The sequence below is a fragment of the Mustela lutreola genome, chromosome 7, assembly GCF_030435805.1.
Source record: "Mustela lutreola isolate mMusLut2 chromosome 7, mMusLut2.pri, whole genome shotgun sequence".
Classification (NCBI taxonomy): Eukaryota; Metazoa; Chordata; class Mammalia; order Carnivora; family Mustelidae; genus Mustela; species Mustela lutreola.
Window position 1 is genome coordinate 105,944,949 of NC_081296.1, and position 15,906 is coordinate 105,960,854.

Consider the following 15,906-nt stretch of genomic DNA (forward strand, 5'->3'; position numbering starts at 1 on the left):
GACAAAGAGAAAATCCTGAAAGCAGCCCAGGAAAAGAAGTCTGTAACATACAATGGTAAAAATATTAGATTGGCAGCAGACTTATCCACAGAGACCTGGCAGGCCAGAAAGAGCTGGCATGATATATTCAGAGCACTAAACGAGAAAAACATGCAGCCAAGAATACTATATCCAGCGAGGCTATCATTGAAAATAGAAGGAGAGATAAAAAGCCTCCAGGACAAACAAAAACTGAAAGAATTTGCAAGCACCAAACCAGCTCTACAGAAAATATTGAAAGGGGTCCTCTAAGCAAAGAGAGAGCCTAAAAGTAGTAGATCAAAAAGGAACAGAGACAAGATACAGTAACAGTCACCTTATAGGCAATACAATGGCACTAAATTCATATCTCTCAATAGTTACCCTGAATGTTAATGGGCTAAATGCCCCAATCAAAAGACACAGGGTAATCAGAATGAATAAAAAAACAAAAACCATCTATATGTTGCCTACAAGAAACTCATTTTAAACCTGAAGACACCTCCAGATTTAGAGTGAGGGGGTGGAAAAGAATTTACCATGCTAATGGAAATCAGAAGAAAGCAGGAGTGGCAATCCTTATATCAGATCAATTATATTTTAAGCCAAAGACTATAATAAGAGATGAGGAAGGACACTATATCATACTCAAAGGGTCTGTCCAACAAGAAGATCTAACAATTTTAAATATCTATGCCTCTAACGTGGGAGCAGCCAACTATATAAACCAATTAATAACAAAATCAAAGAAACACATCAACAACAATACAATAATAGTAGGGGACTTTAACACTCCCCTCACTGAAATGGACAGATCATCCAAGCAAAAGATCAACAAGGAAATAAAGGCCTTAAATGACACACTGGACCAGATGGACATCACAGATATATTCAGAACATTTCATCCCAAAGCAACAGAATACACATTCTTCTCTAGTGCACATAGAACATTCTCCAGAATAGATCACATCCTCGGTCCTAAATCAGGTTTCAACCAGTATCAAAAGATTGGGATCATTCCCTGCATATTTTCAGACCACAATTCTCTGAAGCTAGAACTCAATCACAAGAGGAAATTTGGAAAGAACCCAAATATATGGAGACTAAACAGCATCCTTCTAAAGAATGAATGGGTCAACCAGGAAATTAAAGAAGAATTGAAAAAATTCGTGGAAACAAATGATAATGAAAACACAACGGTTCAAAATCTGTGGGACACAACAAAGGCAGTCCTGAGAGTATAGGGTTTCAAGCCTTTCTCAAGAAACAAGAAAGGTCTCAGGTACACAACCTACCCCTAAACCTAAAGGAGCTGGAGAAAGAACAAGAAAGAAACCCTAAAACCAGCAGGAGAAGAGAAATCATAAAGATCAGAGCAGAAATCAATGAAATAGAAACCAAAAAAGCAATAGAACAAATCAACGAAACTAGGAGCTGGCTCTTTGAAATAATAAGATTGATAAACCCCTGGCCAGACTTAATAAAAAAAAAAAGAGAAAGGACCCAAATAAATAAAATCATTAATGAAAGAAGAGAGATCACAACTAACACCAAAGAAATACAGACAATTATAAGAACATACTATGAGCAACTTTATGCCAACAAATTTAACAATCTGGAAGAAATGGATACATTCCTAGAGACATATAAACTACCACAACTGAATCAGGAAGAAATAGAAAGCCTGAACGGACCCATAACCAGTAAGGAGATTGAAACAGTCATTAAAAATCTCCAAACAAACAAAAGCCCAGGGCCAGACGGCTTCCCAGGGGAATTCTATCAAACATTTAAAGAAGAAATAATTCCTATTCTCCTGAAACTGTTCCAAAAAGTAGACATGGAAGGAAAACTTCCAAACTCATTTTATGAGGCCAGCATCATCTTGATCCCAAAACCAGACAAGGATCCCATCAAAAAAGAGAACTACAGACCAATATCCTTGATAAACACAGATGCTAAAATTCTCACTAAAATACTAGCCAATAGGATTCAACAGTACATTAAAAGGATTATTCACCATGACCAAGTGGGATTTATTCCAGGGCTGCAAGGTTGGTTCAACATTTGCAAATCAATCAATGTGATACTACACATTAATAAAAGAAAGAACAAGAACCATATGATACTCTCAATAGGTGCTGAAAAAGCATTTGACAAAGTACAGCATCCCTTCCTGATCAAAACTCTTCAAAGTGCAGGGATAGGGGGCACATACCTCAATATCATCAAATCCATCTATGAAAAACCCACTGCAAATACCATTCTCAATGGAGAAAAACTGAAAGCTTTTCCGCTAAGGTCAGGAACACAGCAGGGATGTGGCGAGGATGCGGAGAAAGGGGAACCCTCCTACACTGTTGGTGGGAATGCAAGTTGGTGCAACCACTTTGGAAAACAGCATGGAGGTTCCTCAAAATGTTGAAAATAGAATTACCCTATGACCCAGCGATTGCACTACTGGGTATTTACCCCAAAGATACAAACGTAGTGATCCAAAGTGGCACGTGCACCCAACTGTTTATAGCTGCAGTGTCTACAATAGCCAAACTATGGAAAGAACCTAGATGCCCATCTACAGATGAATGGATAAAGAAGATGTGGTTTAAAAAAAAATGTGGTATATATACACAATGGAATACTATGCAGCCATCAAAAGAAACAAAATCTTGCCATTTGTGATGACATGGATGGAACTAGAGGGTATCATGCTTAGCGAAGTAAGTCAATCAGAGAAAGACAACTATCATATGATCTCCCTGATATGAGGAAGTGGAGATGCAACATGGGGGGTTTGGGGGATAGGAAAAGAAAAAATGAAAGAAGATGGGATTGGGAGGGAGACAAAACATAAATGACTCTTAATCTCACAAAACAAACTGAGGGTTGCTGGGGGGAGGGGGTTTGGGAGAAGGGGGTGGGGTTATGGACATTGGGGAGGGTATGTGCTATGGTGAGTGCTGTGAAGTGTGTAAACCTGGTGATTCACAGACCTGTACCCCTGGGGATAAAAATATATTATATGTTTATAAAAAATAAATTAAAAAAAAAGAAAAAAAATTACAAAATATAGTTGGCTTTATAAAGAGGTAAATCCAATGGGTTTAAACTTTTAATAGCATGGAAATCATTGGAGAAGGTGGCAGGCTTATTACAAGGATTTTGAGTTTGGTAGATCTAGTCTGAGGGCAGAAATCTGCATTTTTATAAAAGATGAGATGCTGCCAGAAATGAGAGCACACTTAAACTTTTCAAGTATTTCCCCTTTTTTCCACACTAAAAATGCCAGATGAACTCCCTAGGTCAGTCCTTCCAGCTCTGTCTCCCCATTCGAATCACCTGGGGAGCCAGTGCAAAATACCAGTATGTGGGCTCTACTCCAGATCCAGTTAAATCAGGACCCATTCAAGGAATTCGTGACTTGTGGCCAATTGTATTTCATACTTATGGACAAGGTACTTCTCTGTGGGTCTTATTGTCCTTCTTCCCACTTCTGAATTTGAATGTCTCCTGTGATTTTCTATTTCAGTGTGATCATTTATGTTGGGTATATAAGATAGGAAACTTGGCTTTTTGGCTGACAGGTCTTTAGATGGAGAGAATCACATCTGAGTAACCATATTGTTCCTTAAACATGATTTAAAAGATCTCCAATCTCAGCCTGTTGCTTTAATGAGATAAAGCTCTTGGAGGTCATGGGTAAGAGGGAGTGTGTATTGTATGTGGGAGGAATAGAAATAATTAGTAGTTAGAGGATGGGTTGTGGTAGATTAAAGATGGCCACAAAGCCTTTGATACTCCCCCCACCAAGAGATGGGATCTATTTCCTCTCCCTTTGGGTTTGGGTTGTCTATGACCACTCTGACTGATAGAGAATGACAGAAACAAAATCAGGCCAGCTCTGGGCCTAGTTTTTAAAAGCAATGTCAGTTTCTATCTATTCCTGAATGCTGAGCTACCATGTAAAAAAACTATGTAGAGATCCCCAGTGACTGCATGGGAAGAGAGAGACTGGCTGAGTCCAGACTCCCTTATATTCCCTCAATGAATCAAACAAGTGAGTGAAGCCATTTTTCATCCTCCGAACTGCCAGTCCAGTTGCCAGCTAAATACCACCAAGTCATTCTAGTTCCATGCCACATGGAATAGAAGAATCACTGGGTCAAGCCTCTCTCAAATTCCTGTCCCTCAAAACTGTGAAATCCAAGAAAATGACTGTTGTCTTCCACTCCTGAGTTTTGTGATAGTTTGTTGCAGCACACTGGATAACCAAAACTCTCCCCCAGGTGACTCTAATGTGCAGTGTGGCCATTCAGAAATAGTTCCCGCTGGGTCACTACAAATGCTGTTTTTCCCCCAGCCCCTATTCACACGTTATACAATATTTGCTTCATTTTCCACCTAAGTAAACTACTTTATGTGGCAAAAAGACATCTTATGCATTTCAGAGAAATAATTCATACCATTCAACAAAGTGTCATAGATGTTTAAAGAGACCAAACACTGGAATATGAATCAGGAAACCTTGACTTTATTCCCAGCTTTGACATCCCTGGCTTTCATGACCTTCAGTGAGTCATATATCTTTCCCAGTCTTATTTTTGATATTTGTAAAATGAGGAAGTTAGACTACATTGTCTCCAAGTTCCCTTTCACTTGTGGGATTTTGTGACAGTCAGTGTAATGATGTGTGGAATAGTAACTATCAACCGGAAGGTACTGTTTTCACAAAAAAACCCATATAACCCATCAATCTACTCTTGATCACCACAGACTCAGTCTAGGTTTATACCCACCAGCTAGGGATGAAAAGCTCTGTGTCTACGCCACTAGGAACTTCCTCTGTCACTTAGCTTCCTGAGTATGCATGCCTGTTTTAAATGCACAAAGTTCAAGAGGAAAGAAAAAAAAAAAAGCTCAATATCCATTCTTTCATTCCGTGAAATTCTGTAGATGCTTTGTATTTAGTGTGATTATACCAGGCCGAAGACTTTCCGTGCCATAGGCTGTTCTGGTAGAATGAGGGATAGAGTCATGAAATTTATGATATGTGAATTTGGATTTACAATTTGGCAACAAATCCCTCTGTGAGTCCTCAGAACCTACCCATCTCGCCTTAGTGACATGTTAAAAGCTGAAAGAAAGCGTCCTTTGTGTGGAAAGCTGAAATAGGCTTCATTCTAGGACTGTAAATATAGTCACTCACTTCCTCCAGCTCTGGCTAAGCCCTGGTGACCTTACCCAAATGTTCTTTTCTGGTATCCATTAATAGCAGAGGATCTAACCCATGGCTGCTGAGGGTACACATGATAGTTGTGGATCGGTTCTAAAACCTGAAAAGTGCTATCTCCATGTGAATTGGAACCATTTCCCAATTCTTTTAGCTTCAAAATTCACACATGACCTTGTATAGAAGCTCACGTATTCCTGGGAACTAAAATCAAAGTCAAACATTTTGCATGCCACAGGGAATCATCAAAAGAATTGTTCCTTCCTCTCATAAATCAGACCAAAAGGAGTCCCCAGTAAGAACATTTCTCTTATCTTTCCCTTGGCACAGAAAGTAGTGCTACAAAACATGAACTGCAGGGGTTCACTACCCTTGGGTGGCAGCTGTTAGAATGTAACATTGCCATCTGTATTCAAGGGACCTTTTATTCCCAGCTGCATAAGCCAAGCCACAGGACTTGTGAGAATGCTTGGGATGCTTCCTGTGAACTTAGAGCACAAAGAGTCTGTGGTGTGGCTCTGAAACGGGAACTGAAGAGAGAGAAGAACTGAAAGAGACTTTTATTATGCTAGTAAGGACATTGCTATTCATGTATAGAGTATGGACGCATGCAGAAAACAGCTCGTGTGTGTGTGTGTGTGTGTGTTTGAGAATATGTACATGCTGACATATAGGTGTGTGTATGTATATAGATAGATAGAGGGAGACACACACAGGCACACACACACAATTGAGATTATTGTTTTCAATGTCTAACCCAGAATGGTGTTGGAATGGTTTAGTGGGCGTTGAGCCATCATACCTGTGATTCGCCAAGTTCAACAAGGGCACTGTAGAATTAGAGAAGGAGCCCGTGTTTTTCTTATTAATGGTTAAGTTATTGCCTCAGATAAGGGATTTTCAAAGTTTACCAATAGAAAAATGGTCACTCAAGCTGGCAATCCTTCTAAAATAGACTCTCTGTTTCACTCAACATTGAACAATTTTGGTATGCCAGGGGCTCCAAGAGACTTCTATGAAACAATATTAACATGCTTCCAACTCACTCTGTCTCTCCTCAAAGGGCTATGGAAAACTTAGCAGTAATACCAGCTAGCATAGAAAATGAAAAGCTCAAAACATTTTCTTTTATACCAAATTCAGAGAAATCATCACACATGCCAAAGGTTTTTGAGATGATTAATGCCTGCATTCGTAGCTTCTCTTTCTTAACCAATGTTGCAGTGAAAAGTGAACTTGAGTTTATAGTTCATGGTCTTTAACCGAAGGATCATAGATTGACGTGTACAGAAATATAGCTGTAATACAAGCAAGACCTTGAATTTTACCTGATGTCTGTGATAGACTGTTAGCTATTTTCCCCTTATCTATTTTTTCCAAATTATAGATGGATTTATTAGCAGTTCGGAGTAAAGGGAACCCTGAGGATGGCTTAATTTTTCTTAATCTCATCTAATAACAAATAGAGGTCATATGCAAGCAGGCTTATTTTTAGATGTCAGTGTGGATTTCTTGGTGGGATTACTTATGTGGAAAGGAAGTATGCCTTTCAAATGCACCTGCTTTGTGAGGGTGCCTAGAAGCTATGTGATCTGAATAAGGCTTATACTACCTTACTTCCCTTCCATCCCTGGAGGGTATTACCAAAGTAAGATACTCCCTTGTTTAATTTGATAATGGTGCTAAATTAAAATAACATCAACTCTTCTGATTTAGAATATCAAAAGAAGACAAGATAGAGCAGAAAATATTGAAATTAAGACACAGTAATGGCAGTTTCATTCAAATTGATCAGTTCTTAATGATCCAACATTGGAAAGACAGAGAATGGCAGAAATGCTGCCTTTGGTAAAGGTGTGCCCACCGGTGAATGAAACCCAGCTCCCTTTCAGGCCTGACCACATGCACATAGATAATACCTCAGGAGTAGATCCCTAGGCAGTTAAGGGAAACTTGTGATTTTAACAGCTCCCCCAAGAGCTGTTAAATGTGATTAATTCAGATGAAATGTGGGAAAATTCCATTTTTCTTCTGCAAACAAAAGGGTAAAGGAATTTACGATGATCTGGAACACAAAACTGGCAGTCCTGAGGTCATTCCTCTGCTTTGACCTTTGTGAATGGTGAGTTCAATGACTTTTCCCAGGATGAAACATGAGTACTAAAGCCTGGAACTCAAATTTGAAGACCCTTGGGGCCCATGTTAATTATTAACTTCATGATTTCTACACGAAATACATGGATTGCTCTAAAGCATTTACAAAAGCAGTTTTTATTGACACAGGAAACCTAAAAATAACCATAGCCTTGAATAACCAGATCACTGAGCCTGGTTAGGATACCAACGAAACTACAGGAAAACTCTATTTTGAGTATGTACTATAACACTGAAGTCAAAAATAACTGTACACAATTACCATACACAAGGTTGGCAAGTGTGTTTTTATGGAGAGAAATAAGGACTAAGAATTCCATTAAGAAGTAAAGATTACTGGACTAGTCTCAAAGTTTTACTCCTAAAGATTCACAAAGGAAAAATAATGTCTTTAGAGTAGAAAAATCTGTCTGCCACTATCATAACAGAATCACCAAAATTTCCACCACCAGTAATGATGTAGGGATGTGTGTACCTCTTGACATGGTACATTGGGAAGGGCATAAAATAACCTCTGTGGTTTTCTACAAAAAAAAAAAAAAAAAAAAAAAAAAAGTGATTATGAGAAATCATCAAATGAATGAAAATAGAAGGACATGCCACCAATAACTGACCAATACACTTCAAAAGTGTCCAGACGATGAAAGACAGAAAATGATAAGGAAGTGTCACAGATTAGAAGAGACTTAGATGTGACAACTAGGTGCAACACCCATGGAATCCAGGAGTAGATCCTGAACAAGATCTTATTTGAATTTTGCCATTTGCCCACTGATCTGAATATTAGTGAGTAGTAGTATATGAATGGTGATTTTCTGGTTTGATCACTGTAGTATGGTTATGTGAGATGGGAATGTTAGGGAAGCTGGCTGAAGGAGATCAGGGAACTCTGAACTATTTTTACAACTTTTGTTAATGTATTTCAAAATAAAAAAATTAAAAAGAAAAAGCTGGCTAAAGAGGAATAAGAGGAGACATAAGTAACCGTTTTTGCCTTTTATTAGAAACCTTAAGAGGCCAAGTCTTGAATTTTTACAACTGAAAAGAATACCAGCCACATACAGTCATGTTTACTTTAACCTCAATTATATGAAAAGTTAATCATCCTAAGAGAATATCCTTAAAAAAAAAAAAGACCCTAAAAAAAAAGACTGGTTCATTTTTCCTCACCTGGTGAAACACAGCTAGAAATAAGAGATAAACCAGAGACAATTTTATGCTCATGTCTCAACTTTTATGCACGGAAGTCCTTATACTTTATTCCAAGGAGATGCCCTTAATCTTAATTCAGAGCCCATTCATTCTTTCTTCATACATAGCTCTGGTTCAAGCTCTGTCTGGTTTTTTAGCTCATAATAGGCAAGAAGAGAGTAGTACTACATCTGATCACTACAGAGGCAGATCTGTAGTAAGCAACCCCAGAAATGTGTTCACCAGATCTTAAGGTTTTGTGAAATTTGTGAAGGTAATTTCGGCCACAATTGGTTGGGACTGCCTGTTGCCACTCTGACTTGCCCTCCAGCACCTTTCACCTCCTGTTACATGGCGCTGGAGTGGCTGCAGGCGTTTTTGAGCTCCAGCTAACTGAAGTAAATTAGGGTTTATTGGAATATATTTGTATATTTTACAGTCACTTCCGTGTATCGTTAAATCATTGGTAGCTGACCCAGAGCAGGATGTCTTCCAGGAGTACTCCCACTCTCCAACTTGGAATCTGATTTTGTATTTGTCATTTTGTATTCTTAAAAAGCTCTCCCGTCCCCCCTGCTCAATAGCATGGTTTTCAATCCCCTACAAATTTTAATCTACTCTTGGCAATGACAGTAATGTTTGAGGAAGGACCTGGGTAGAGAGGTTATAACAAGGAATTAAGTAAGGAAAAAACCCCTATTAATTAATGTAAACAAAAAATTAAAAAAAAAAATAGTGCTCCAGGGCTATTTAGTGTATGGATTAAGAGTCAACAAACATCAGTAGATCCTAAGGCCATCAATGTATTGAAGCATATATGATAATTGATATTAGCTGTAATGATCCTGAATCATGAAGTAAACCTTAAACTGTTTTATATACTCCGTTAAAAAAAAATACAGGGAAGTATATAATTCATTTAAGGAAGATTTTCTTTTTTATTGTTTAAAGTTTTGATCCTTATGCATCTAAATCTTCAATGATCCAGAAGATACACCCATAAGCAATTGTTTATTTGAGGATTCAGATGGCCTGGGTTTCACTTTAATTTAGTTAGGTAAAGCTGGAAGTGTGGGTTATGATCCTTACTCTAAATATCAGAGTGGTGTGTTAGACCAATCAGTTGGATCATATTTCCCAGGATGGTGACCTGAACCTTTCCGGCATGCATTTTTAGCACTTTTCTCATGGAAGAGTTGTGAATGAAGTAGGCCATTGTTAGAAAGTCCCGGAGAACTGACATTTTGCTTAAGATGCTTTGTAGAAGCAGAATGGTATCAAAAAGTGGCTATAGGTCATACAACTAAACAAATGAACTTGTACTTGCAGGGGGAAAAAAAGCCAGACAAAATAGGACAAATACTGTATAATTTCACTTATATAAAGTATCTAGAGTAGTCAGATCCATAAAGACAGATAGTAGAATGGTGGTTGCCAGGGATTGGGGGAAGAGGGAATGGGAAGTTACTGTTTAATTGGTACAGAGTTTCACTTCAGAATGATGGAAAGAGTTCTGGAAGTAGATGGTGGTGATTAGTTGCACAACAATGTGAATGTACTTAATATCCCTGAACCATACACTTAAAAAGGTTAACATAGCAAATTCTATGATATGTATGTCTTATCACAATGAAAAAAGTAAATAAAGCAACAGTCATTTGCCATCGTTAAGTCAACAGTGTGAAGTGTCAAGCAGAATAACTCAATAAAATAAGAATTCACTCCTATTTTCCAAGTGAGGAAACTAAGGCCCGGAAAGGTAAAGTAACTTGGTGAAGGTCAGAGACCAAGTGATGTGACCAGGAGTCAACACCAACCTGTAGAATGTCCAAATTTTAGGATGTCAAAATGTGACATAGGTGTGATCACCAGGTCTATGCTTGGCATAGAGTAGGTATCTGGTAAATGTTTTTTAAAAAAATTATTCTCAGACAACTGACAGAATGAGAGAAGATATTTGCAAACAACATATCAGATAAAGGGCTAGTATCCAAAATCTATGCAAAACTTATCAAACGCAACACCCAAAGAACAAATCATCCAATCAAGAAATGGGTAGAAGAGATGAACAGACATTTCTGCAAGGAAGACATCCAGATGGCCAACAGACACATGAAAAAGTGCTCAACATCACTTGGCATCTGGGAAATACAAATCAAAACCACAATGAGATACTACCTCACACCACTTAGAATGGCTAAAATTAACCAATCAGGAAATGACAGATGTTGGAGAGGATGCAGGGACAAGGAAACCCTCTTACATTGTTGGTGGGAATGCAAGCTGGTGTAGCCACTCTGGAAAACAGTATAGAGGTTTCTTGAAAAGTGGAAAATAGAGCTACCCTATGACCCAGCAATCACACTACTGGGTATTTACCCCAAAGATACAAATGTAGTGATCCAAAGGGGTATGTGCTCCCCAATGTTTATAGCAGCAATGTCTATAACAGCCAAACTGTGGAAGACCCTAGATGTCCATCAACAGATGAATGGGTAAAGAAGATGTGAGATATATCTATATCTATATTTATATAGATATAGATACTTATGCAGCCATCAAAAAATGAAATCTTGCCATTTGCAATGATGTGGATGGAACTAGAGGGTATTATGCTAAGTGAAATAAGTCAACTGGAGAAAGACAATCATCATATAATCTCACTGATATGAGGAATTCGAAGGCCGGGTGGGGGCCATGGGGGAGAAGTGAGGGGAAAAATGAAACAAGATGAAACCAGAGAGGGAGACAAACCATGAGAGACTCTTAACTACAGGAAACAAACTGAGGGTTGCTGGAGTGGAGAGGGATTGGGGGGGTGGGGTGGCTAGATGATGGACATTGAGGAGGGTATGTGCTATGGTGAATGCTGTGAATTGTGTAAGACTGATGAATCATAGACCTGTACCCCTGAAACTAGTAATACATTATATGTTAATAAAAAAGATTATAATTCTCAGTATGTAGGCTGCGCATTAGAATTTGGGTTTTTCCTTATTACCTCTTACCCTACAGTTGGTGACTTTTTTTCCTTGTCTGTCATGGAGGCTCAAAAGAATCAACATGAAACAAGCCTGCAGTTGAGGCAACATGGGAAAGAGTTGGTTTTCAGAGATAACTCGAATGAAAGGGCCAACCCTTTTTTCCCTGCAGTGAGCTTATAGACTGGAGTCACCTGAAACTGGCTCTTAACAGCCTTTCAAACTGGGCATCAGGCAGGCCTCCACACATATTTGGACTGCATTTTGATGACTCAGGTTTACTGGAAAGTTCTTGGGGGGACATTTAAAAGGGACATTCTTGAACCACAGAGTTGATCTCAAGCATTCCGGAGCAGAAAACAAAAACAAAAACACAGCTATAAAGGCAGCTTCGGCATTTGCATCCTGCTCTCCTGTCTTCAGACCTAGGAAGACATCCCCACAGATTCCTCGGCTAGAGGCAGAGACTCTATGTGACAACCTGCAGATTCAGCGAACCTGGCCACAAACAGGAGCTCTTCAAATGGCGAGGCTTCCGAGAAAACTTGTTTCTCTTGGCCAACCCCTGACGATTGCCTCTCATTAGGCTCAACCTTTGATAAAAGCTAGTTATTTTCTCACAGAGCTGCCAGGAAGACTTCTGAAGTGTTGGAGCCCAGGTCTTTCAAATTTTAAACCTCAGGCTCGAAATCAATGGCTTTCAAGTTTTTTGCATGTCGATTTCCTTTTGATCATCTTAATTTTGAATAGAGGCTTTTCTCCCCAAGCCAGTTGTTTACTAAAGAACTATTATGTTATGGTGGTAGGGAATGAAGTCGGGGTAGCAGCCACGTCAGTTTAAGTATGTTGTTTCAAAAGACTTCCCATCAAATACACTGAGTCCTGAGAACACCCTCAGGGGTAAAGCTCTGCTCAGGGATCCAAAATCTCCCTTTCCAGGCCAGCAAGAGGTGCATATGGCTCCAGGCTTCCCTGGATCCTGTGCTATCTGGGGAATAGCACAGGGCTTCTCAACTCTGCAACTGTTAACATGTTGGGTTGGATCACTGAAAGGGAGGTCCTGCACATTTTAGACGTTTAGTGGCATCTTTTGCTTCTCTCCACATCTCTTTTGCTTTTTGCTTCTCCCCATATCTTTTGCTTCTGCTCTACAGTCTGGAATAAGACTCAGGGGAACTTCTGGCCCTGCCCATGTTCCTAACTCCTGACACTTCAGTGAGATCACTGGGCCACTCTACCCTCTTGGAGACCTCAATGTCCCATGACGGACATGTCCATCCTTACCTCTCTCCTCAGGTCCTAATGCCACTCTCACGGCATCCATTCCTCAGAGCCTATGGTCTAGAGTTGTGGCTGTCATCTGTCTTCTAGTTTCATTATGGCAGAGTTTATGTTTCTGTGTTCCATTCTTTTAAAATTTTATTTTTTTTATTTAAGGAAGGGAGTTGAACTGAAATATCCCTGTTCTGGAGACACTGATCCAATTTTACTCCCTGTATCATCATAGCACTATGAGAAACTGAGAGAGAGAGAGAGCGCGCACACTCCAGCACACTAGAGAGAGCGAGCAAGAGACTATGAATGTCTGAATTTAATCCAGTATGCTTAGAGCTTTGATATAATCTGCCCCTTCTCCTATATTGGTGGTGGAATTAAGGTAAAGAAGGTATGTGGAGGGTCTCCTGGGTGGCTCAGTTGGTTGGGCATCTGACTCTTGGTTTCAGCTCAGGTCATGACCTCAGGGCCCAAGATGGAGACCTGCATCAGGCTCCCTGCTCAGGGGGAAGTCTGCTTGAGATTTTCTCCCTCCCCCTCTGTCCCTCTACCTTGCTCGTACATGCTCTCTCTCAAATAAAATAAATAAAATCTTCAAAGAAGGTACATGGAGCTCCTTGTAGAACTATTGAATTTGAAAAAAAAATTTAAAAAATCTTAGTTGTGGGAATAATTTAATAATGTAAAATTGCTTTAGAAAATTACCATAAATATACACTGCATTAAATGTGCCTGATAATTATATACTACTTAGTGGCATAATTAATCTTTCCTATCTCTATCCACTCAGATGCACACTTCTCTGTTCTCTTTCTGAGCACCTGAAAAGTCAGGGTTCTTGAGGCCCTGCCCTGAGGCAGGCTTGCTGTCTTCTCCCTGTGTGAGTGCTCAGAACTTCCTGCATCAGACAACCCAGGGGGAGTCCCGTGGCTCCAGGTGCAAGAATCATTTTAATTTAGCTTGTTCTGTAAAGCACATTAAAGGCTTCTCATGCATTTAGATAACCTAAAAGCATGTGTGGATGGCAGTGACTAATAATTCTGATATTGGCTTAAAGTGCTTAGTGTTTTGGTTTGGGGGAGCAATGACCTAAGTTGGTTATCTCTTCTTCCCTCAGTTATCTTCCTCCCCTCCTTTACTTTCTCTTATTCTTTCTTTCCCTCCTAATCCTCCTCTCTCTCCTTTTCCCACCTTTCCCTTCCTTTCCTTTTTCTTCTCTCCCTCATTCTCTCTTGCTCTCTCTCTCTCACACACACAGACACTCAAACACACACACAAACACACAGGCTCCTCTTTTTTTTCTAAGCTGTATCAAGGGTTTCTATACCTGGAGAAGTAATAATTTTAGCAATTGCCAAGTATAGTACTAGTTAATTAGACATCCAGAAAGAAAGACTAATCTTGAGACTTCCACATAAGAGACTAGAGATCCGTTGAGGTTTTTTTTTTTTTTTTCTTTTTCTGCCTGTGATTTCACTCCGGTAAACTCCTAGATAGCCTCTGGCCTTACTTGCCTCAAGTTTCACTGTCTTCGAGTTGTTAAATATTTATCTCTTCCTCCTCCCACCCCAACGCATGTTATAAGCTCCCCAGGGCAGGAAGTCCGCCTTTTAAATTTACACTATTCTAGTGACTGCTAAAGAAATATTTGTTGACATATTTGACGTGTTGACTATCCCAGGTCACTTAATTTCTGTGGCTTGTAACTAAGTGTTGCTGGTCAATTGTCCCTCCTCTGGGGCAGCCTCCTTCAGGGTAACTCTATGCCCGACTTCTCTAGTGTAATTAGTTTGGTATAAAACATGGTGAAACTTTATGTTTCACCTCAAAAGAACAGCAAGAAAGTGGACAAAGTCATGCATCATTTTGTCAGGAAACCACAGAGTACAAAAGAGAAAAATTAGCAGTATCTGGCCTTTTACCTTGATGCGTTCTGAGCTTGAACTCCTGGTGTAGGAATCTCTGTGTGACTCTGGCTTGCCCATACTAATGAGCTCATGAAAGCACCAGAATGGGATTAGCTCCCTAGGACTTCAAGCTGATGCCCATTGCCCATGAGCTTTTCTCCCTTCTCCCCACCCCTGGCTTAGGATATTCTACCTAGTTCTAAGAAATAAAGCATGCTTGGCTCGTTCAACCAAACCCTCCCAATCCAGGGTGTCAAAGATATTCAAAAGTTTGAACAAAGATTCTTCTTCTGACTTTGTTTTATCGCAGCCAAGACTGCTAGGAAAAATGGCACATGCTAGCAAGAAGAGTTTGGAAGAATCCAAGATATGGATTTCTTATTTCTTCTCCCCAGATCTTTCTATTTATATCCTCTGAGTGTCAAAATGCATGTGACTCAGCTGTGATACACCAAAGGATTAGGCAGCATGTAATTCAACCCTCATTCTCAGCATATGGCAAGCTTTGTGACTGCCAAAAGCTGCACGGACTTTTGCCTCCAAAAATATAATGAACATAAAAACCTGTGTTGTGTGAAACCAAAGGCTGCACCTTTACCAGTTTGCAGTGCCTCTGTAGCCCTTGTGGACCTGATGAGTCTGAAGCTCCAAATGACATACCAGTAGTTGGTTTTTCTATGTGCACATCATGCCTCGCCCTTCTCTTCCAAAAGCCTGTCTTGATAGGACTTCTGTCCCCATCTTTCAAAAGAAACCATGCAAAATCTCTCTCCTGAATTCCTTGGAAGCAGTCTCCCCCTTAGAAAACAAACAGGGAAGCATTTCTTCCACATTTTCCAGAATGCTAGAGCCTGCCTTACCTCCCACTAGCAGAGAATAGCAAAGATGATTGCTTTCACGGAGAAAGCTTCGTGTGTGAATGTTTAGGGAGGAGAGGGAAGAAAATGTGTCATCCCCTTCAAGCTGTGAGTTTTTATCTGACAGAATATTTTTCCTTGTCAGTGCTGGTCCCACCATCAAGGGACTTAATGATCATTTTGTGGCCATCAGACCCCCTTGAGTGTCCTCTTGAGGACTGGCAGAGGCCAGGGAGGGGAGAGGCATATTCCCATGTTGACGGACCAAGAGTTGTTTGTTTTACAGGGTTGCC